This window comes from Gopherus evgoodei, chromosome 1, assembly GCF_007399415.2.
Source record: "Gopherus evgoodei ecotype Sinaloan lineage chromosome 1, rGopEvg1_v1.p, whole genome shotgun sequence".
NCBI classification, from domain to species: Eukaryota; Metazoa; Chordata; order Testudines; family Testudinidae; genus Gopherus; species Gopherus evgoodei.
The window spans coordinates 260,447,791-260,455,785 of NC_044322.1; the positions used below are offsets into that span (position 1 = coordinate 260,447,791).

A 7,995-nucleotide genomic window follows, 5' to 3' on the forward strand; every position below is an offset into this window, starting at 1 on the left:
GTGGCCACACTGCAGCGCTTTCACCCTCCTTGATGGACAGAAGTTACATGACCGAAGCACCGGTGTGGACAGCACTATGTCGGTGGAAGATGCTCTCCTGTGAACATAGCTACCACCACTTACTTGTGGTTGTTTAATTATGCACCTACATGGGAGACCTTACAAAGGTGCAGCTGCATCAGTACAGCTGTGCAGCTGTAAGGTCTCTAGTGTAGACATAGCCTTAGATTTGAAAAACTGTGCCCTAAACCTGACCAGTACCTGATCTTTTTTTAAAAAAGAAAAAGCATGTGACTAAGAGAGCAGAACCTGGATTCTGGAGACTTGACATTTTTTTTTAATTGGCTATTGGGAGACAAGATAGAAGAAATTTTCCCTGTTAGTCCAACAAATTAGAGAGATGACTTCTATGCTTTTCTTGACAGGCTGTGAATCCCATCAAACCTTGAATCACTCTATCTTGGGACCCACATGTATAGGGGGTACCCCCAATACCTCTGATTTTTAACCTGTTTGTGGGTAGAGAGGAGGGTAGTGCTGTATGGAGGCCCAGTTAGTAAGCAACTGTCTCAGCGGGATGGGATTGGAAATAACACACAGCTGTGGGAGAGTGGAGGTATGGCAGGAGTAAGTAGTTGACTCGGGGATGATCAGGCATCTTGGGGGTATCTGCTCTCAATTAATGCTCCATATTAACACCATCTCCTTGGCCAGAGACAAGATGTTCCCCCCTTCTTCAGCATCATTGACAGAGAGAAGATTGCTGTGGGAGCAGTGCTCCCTCTGTCAAAATTTAGAATTTTTGTCTGAGGGGGAAGTTGACTCAGATGGAGCTGCTGGCTCTGCTCTTGACCTGCCTATAATTGCAGCTTTCCTCCCCTGTTGGCTTTCTTTGTAGAACATTGTTCAACTTGAGTTAAAGGACACTGCTCTTTGGACATTCCTTCCTCCTTGTGCTGACTCCCTCTCTTTTGACACTTGATCACAACCATTACTTGTAGAGGTACTTGGTACCCCCATGCACCGCAGTGAGGGTGACAAGTCTGTTCAGCCAGATTTCCTATAAAGAGCCTCATATTTCTCCTCTGGGGGTGCTGTACTCTCTGCCCTCTTTTCATATGAAGGGATTGTGATGTTCTTGTCTCCCCTGTTTTCTAAAGTACGTGCATACCGACAAAAACCTTCTTAAAAGACGCCACTAAAAATGGGCATTGTTGTGTCCTCATCTCTCTCTAATAGAAGATGGATGAATGGTATCACCATTCAATCTAAAAGAAATCTCATCGTTCCTGCACGTGCACACAAAGCAGTTTCCTTGTCTCACTGTTCAATGAAGTGATCTTGAGAGAAATGGTCATATAACTTCTCAATTAAAAATACTTTGGTTGATCCAAAATAGTCATATGAAATCTTTTTAATTTGCATCTTTTAAAAAAAATGAAAATGGTCCATTTCACTAATCTTGGACAAACACTTTCTCAAAACAGGGAAGGTTTAGAAATTCTCACTGTTTGACAGAACACCCTCTAGTGTAGCAGTTCTCAAACTGGGGGTTAGAACCTCATTTTAGTGAGGTTGCCAGGGCTGGCATTACACTTGCTGAGGCTTGGGGCCAAAGTGGAGCCCCACCACTGGGAGCTGAAGCCGAAGCCCAAGGGCATTAGCCCTGGGTGGAGGGGCTCTGGTTACAGGCCCCTCGGCTGGGGTTTCAGCTCTTGGGTTTCACCTCTGGCCTCCCCCATCCAGGGCAGTGGGGCTCAGGCTTCGGTGTCCCCCCCCCTTCATGGGGTCATGTAGCAATTTTTGTTGTCAGAAGGGGGTCGCAGTGTGGTGAAGTTTGAGAACCCGTGCGCTGGTGCCTGTGTGTATTTCTCAAATGCCATTAGACAAATTGTACAAATCTTTTAACTTCAACAGCATATTAAAAGTAGCATTAATAAAATGTTTTGCTGCCTATATATAGTAGTAACAATTGTATTGCTACTATTACCTGCATTTAAACAGATTTTTATGTTACTTTTACTAGACAGTAGTAATGAGCAACATTGAAACATGACTTGGAGTTCTGTGATACTGAAATACACAATTATGTGACTATAATAGTATTTTAAAGCTATCACGCATATAAAGATGACCCCAGTAAAAAAAATCTTAACTACTTACATTTTGAACGTGACCTCAAGGTCATAGTGATTTTACTGTGTTGTAAAACAAACATAAATTACTTGACAGTTCAGTTGCGCTCTTTCATCAGAGGCTAAGTGCTTCATAAACAACTAAGTTTCAACACTTCTATGAAGTAGAGAATTAGTGTTATCAACTGGGTATATAGAGTGCAGAGGTTTCTACTATACTGTTATCCAGTGTTGCAGTAAAATGGGTGGGAAATCTTCTAGTATGGACAAAACCAATGAGTCAGTGGCAGAGCCTGAAAAGAATGCAGGAGACCCAGTTCCCAGCTCGTTCAGGTTAGAAAGAACTCCTTCCAAACACTAATACATTAAAAATACCAAATTGCACTTCAGTGTCATGCAACTTGAGGATGAGTTGGGCAGCAATCAGCACAGATACCCTCGACAGTGCTGAACAGTCTCCCAGAGGAAATGCTGCTTAATAGAACTAGAAGAAATTACTTCTAAGCGACCAGCAATATTTGGCAGATTGACAGTTGTGCTTTCGCACAATTCAACAGCATCTTCAAACTTGGAAAGCTTGTTTCTCTGACATGACGGCTCTATATTGGTGGCAGTTGGGGAATCTCTGGATTGTTGTTCCTCTGTAATGTCCCAATAGCTCTACAGATATTTCCCACGTTTGTTTCTTTAATAGTTAACAGATTTTTACTCTCTTATTTGCCATCATAGCTACTGTCATTTTTTTTTAGCTTACTTCAGTGAGTGACTCTTTTGGCACAATAAAGGTTGGCATATGAGCTTAAAAAAAATTAACCATTCATTCAGTGCACAAGCCTATCTTTATCTTTGTTCTGATTCATTGTAGCTGAAATAAACTGACATTGTCAAGAACTTCTGTGGTTATGTACGAGTGGTAACACAACAGGGATGCAGGGTTGGTTCATGCTATTATCTAGTTTCTAATGGCTCAAGTAGGCAAACAGAAGCCATGCAACACTCAGGGCTTGGCTACACTTGAAACTCCAAAGCGCTTCCGTGGGAGCGCTTCTGTGGCAGCGCTTTGAAGTGTGAGCGTGGTCGCAGCACCAGCGCTGGGAGAGAGCTCTCCCAGCGCTGCAGGTACCCCACCTCCCCGAGGGGATTAGCTTACAGTTCTGGGAGCCGCGCTCCCAGCGCTGGGGCACTGTTTACACTGGCGCTTTACAGTGCTGTAACTTGCTGCGCTCAGGGGGGTGTTTTTTTTCACACTAGTGTAGCCAAAGCTTAAATTACCAGAACCTAGTAAAACAGGGGATTGAATCTTCTAGCAGGAGGGGCCAATATGAGTTGTTATGGAAGGGCATCAACTGGTGAGATGCCCAGGTACTACCTCAAGTCCCCTACAGCTTTATGCCTGTGCCCAGGCGAAGAATTAGAGAAACTGAGAATAAACCCCCATCGACGTGAGAGGATGAGTGAGTGTGTTTCTTTTTGCTTCCAGCGGCCAGAGAGAGGCTGGGATCCAAATCCAATGTTTGTGCTGATGCAGACCACACCACAGATGGTCAAATTATTTTCCTGATTACCTGCTAATTCACTGACTCAATCAAGCCATGAAAAGTGAGTGTCCAATCCTGTCCAGGCTCTTCAGACTAAGGAGATGAGACTCTCCTTAGTTCAAGAAGTAGAGCAGACTAATGGTCTTATTTCAGGCTGGAAGAGGTCAAGCTGGAAAAGCAGAAGTGGGAACACTATCCTGGATGACGACTGGTAAAGCTGCATGTTAGTGCAAATGAGGAGGAACCACAACATCTACATTCTCAGCCTAGCCACAGAAAGGAAATTAGCGAGTATTTGGGAGTATAATTGGTTTACTGTGAAGAAGCTCACAGTATTTTAATGGTTTGTATTTAAACTATATGGTGTGCACGAGACAGCCCAAACTGTAAATGTCTATGATCAAAGGCTTTGTGTGTGTGTGTGGGGGGGGGGAATGTTGACCTATAGCGCACACTCTACTCCAGTCATCTTTTTATTATTTTCCATTTTCACAGCATTTTCTGGAAGGCAATTGAAACTGAAGTATGTGGGTATCTACTGATGGCCTTCCAGTGCAGAACTACTGTTCTTGTTTGTAAATCATTTATCTGTGCAATAGATATTCAAGGGTATGGCTACACTTGGAGATGTGCAGCGCTGGGAGTTACAGCTGTGTTCGTACAGCTGTGTAGGGAAAGCGCTGCAGTGTAACCAAACTGACAGCTACCAGCGCTGCAGTGTGGCCACATTTGCAGCATTTGCAGCGCTGTTGGAGTGGTGCATTGTGGGCAGCTATGCCAGTGTTCAGGTGGCTGCAACGTGCTTTTCAAAAGAGCGGGGTGGGGTGGAGTGTGACAGGGAGCGTGGGGGAGACAGAGTGAGTGGATTTTTGGAGGTGACATTGTGTCAGCTTCCTGCCTTGCAAGTTCTAAGGACTGGAAGATACGCAGTGCCTACCTTCAATCATTTTGACCTTTCCCCCACCTGTCTCTTATTCACTAAATGCAAATTATGCACTCCTAAATAGTCTTTAGACCATATAAGCAGCTGCTCAACACTACCCCTCCGCTCTCTCCTCAAGCAAACAGCTGTGAACATTCCAAAGCAATTCCCCTGCCTCCGCTCGCTTGCTGGAGCAAAGAGCAGCTCTGTTTGTTTTTTAGCTAAGTAGCTACAGGGAGATCGGAGTTCAGCCATTCTTCCAGTTTGTTGTGGACAGGAATTCTGGGATACCTCCTAATACCCTGGAGGCCAATAACAGCGCTGTTGGTGGCTACACTTGATGACCAGCACTGGATCACCAGCGCTGGAATCGCTACACCCCAAGGAAACCAGGTATACAGCCAGCGCTGCAACCAGGGAGTTGCAGCGCTGGCCATGCTTTGCAAGTGTGGACACAGAGTGAGTTGCAGTGCTGTAACCCCATCACCAGCGCTGCAGCTCTCCAGTGTAGCCATGCCCCAAGTGAAGTTTTGGCCCTTAGCATTAAATATGTGCTTATCGCTTGTATATGAGCCCAAAGACTTTTCTGTCAGTATAGCTGCAAGTGGGCTGGTAGTGTGATTTACCCCCTCACCTCCCCCATGTTCTTAGCAGACATAGCTATGGTGGAAAAATTATGTAGTGCAGACTAAACCAAAGCACAAGTTAAACCAGTACAACTAAAACAGAATAGTTACCAATACAACACCGCCAACCTACTGTGGATGCAGTTATACTGGTATAAAGCACATATATACCAGTATAACTTGTTCCTGTATGAGAAGAGGAAGTTCTTCTTTGAGTGATGGTCCCAGCTGCACCCCATTGAGGGTTAACACATGTGCCTCAGGTGTCTGGAGCCAGAAAATTTAAAAATAGTTGTCAAGTATCAGGGGTAGTCCTGTTAGTCTTTATCCACAAAAACAATGAGGAGTCTGTTGGCACCTTAAAGACTGACAGATTTATTTGGGCATAAGCTTTCATGGGTAAAAAATCCACTTCTTCAGATGCATGGAGTGAAAATTACAGATAGAGGCATAAATATACTGGCACATGAAGAGAAGGGAGTTATTTTACAAGTGGAGAACCAGTGTTGACAAGGCCAATTCAGTTAGGGTGGATGTGGTCCACTCCCAATAATTGATGAGAAGGTATCAATACTAAGAGAGGGAAAATTGCTTTTGTAGTGAGCCAGCCACTCCCAGTCCCTATACAAGCTCAAATTAATGATGTTAAGTTCGCAAATTAATTTTTGCTTTGCCATTTCTTTTTGAAGTTTTTTTTGTTGAAGAATGGTTACTTTTAAATCTGTTATTGAATGTCCAGGGAAATTGAAGTGTTCTCCTACTGGATTTTGTATGTTACCATTCCTGATGTCTGATTTGTGTCTATTTATTCTTTTATGTAGAGACTGTCCGGTCTCTTGTTTGCTTGTGACATGCTTTCTCAAACTTGTATATAGTTTAATTTTTTGAGATTTTTTTACTGTTTTTATTGTTTTTAGGTAGTTTCTAATAGTTTGAATAGAATAGCTAGTTTGGGGGCCTGATTTTTGTCTCTTACTCCCTCTCCCCCATGCCCCACCCACATGTGGGTAATGGACTATGCTAAAGACCCCAGGCTTTAAAATCTCTGCCTCCTGTCTGCATTCCTGGTTGGTCAGTGATGAACATGAACGCTGCCTCTGCTAATTGGGAGAGGGCCACATTGCATCCAAATGCAGTATCTGCCAGATGTACCCGAGAAGGTCGGGCTCTGTGCCTCAGGAAGCATCTCATGGAAGTTGCCGTGAGGCTTCATTCAGATACTGGCCGGCGACCCCCTGTACGTCAGCTTAAGAGAGCCAGGAGTGCCCATCTGGCAACAGAGTCAGAGTCCAGCACTATGGACCCTATGCCCGGGCCTAGTTGGGAGACTCAACCTCTCTACACTTGTCCAGACCCTTCATTTCTGGGGAGATTGTACCTCCCCATACAGACATGCCACATTTGACTCACGGCTCACCTCCCACTCTGGCGGTCCGCATACTTCCACCAGTTCTGATGGTACCTCCTATGGAACCCTTCTCCAGGTTCCCGTCTTCAGATGAGTCGGATGATGGGCAGGGTCCATCCATCACATGGCGGCACCACCACCAGGACTACTGCAGGAAGCTACCTACACCATGACAGTATCCTCTGCTGCAGCTGCCATGGAGGCATTGGTTTTCCATGCCATGGGGTCTTCTGCAACCCCCTCCAGATTTGTCCTGTTGCCTATTGGAGATCTTGGCCCCAGTACCCGCTATTGGAATCCATGTGATCAGCAAATGAGATTTCTCCAATTTCCCCATCCCATGCCCTTTCCAGCAAGTGCTTGCACCCAGTGGTAGAAGAAGAGCCACTCAGCCGTGTTCCAATGGTGCTGATGGAGCAGGAGATTCATAGACTCAGACTATAAAGTGAAGAGGCCATTATGATCTTCTAGTCTGACCTGCACAATGCAGGCCAGAGAATCTCGCGCACCCACTCCTGTAACAAATCCCTGACCAGTTTCCATCTTCTTCTCTGGATCTGGCACTTGTGTCAGTGTTCACTTCACAGCCTGATGACTTCTGCCAGGATATAAAGCACCTGTATAACAGTGTATTGCATCTACACTAGAATTTTTACTGGTATAACTATTTTGATTTTAAAGAATCGCCTCCTCCACCCCATCAAAATATTTACACTAGTATGTAACTTTTAAGAATAGATCAGGTCGTAGCAGGTACGAAAAGCATATTAAGCAGATCCACATCAGTGTTCCTAAAAATATTGGGCATGAAGAACTACCTGAAAGGATGAAGATATATATAAATTAAGTTGGGGAGGCTTTAGCAACACAGTGAGAATAGTAAGGGGTGGATTTGGTTTAAATTTTCTGAAGGGGGCTCAGCTTTTAAAAATTTGGAAAGCTGTCTTAAATAAAACCCAATATTTTAAGGGTAGTCTTGAAAAACTCTCAAATCTACTGATGGAAATTGCCAAAAGCATGATCACTTTTCTTAATGAGCAAGCCTATTGAAATAAGGATTTTCCAAAGTAAGTGTTTGTGCTTTCTTCTCTCTCATTCTGGGGCAAATACTATTGCACACGATTTTAAAAAATCCCAGTTTTGTTGTGAAAACAAATCTCAGCTCTAATATGGCAACAGATTAGTAACAAAGTGAAAACGTTACCTTATAAAATACTTCGAAACTGTTGATAAAGACAAGTTAGAAAGTTGTGGGTTTTTTTGTTGTCATTAGAGATACAAGTGTGCTGGACATTATACTTTATGGTGAGTATACAGTTATGTCATCAGTGAATATCTTATTGCAAGGACACTATAATTAGCATGA

At 43.9% G+C, this 7,995-nt stretch overlaps 1 protein-coding gene across 2 annotated transcripts in view; it reads left to right on the forward strand.

The window, feature by feature from the left end:
- TRIM24 (tripartite motif containing 24) overlaps positions 1–7,995 on the forward strand; it is a 157,138-nt gene that overhangs the window by 35,439 nt on the left and 113,704 nt on the right. The gene's annotated exons all lie outside the window — the stretch shown is intronic.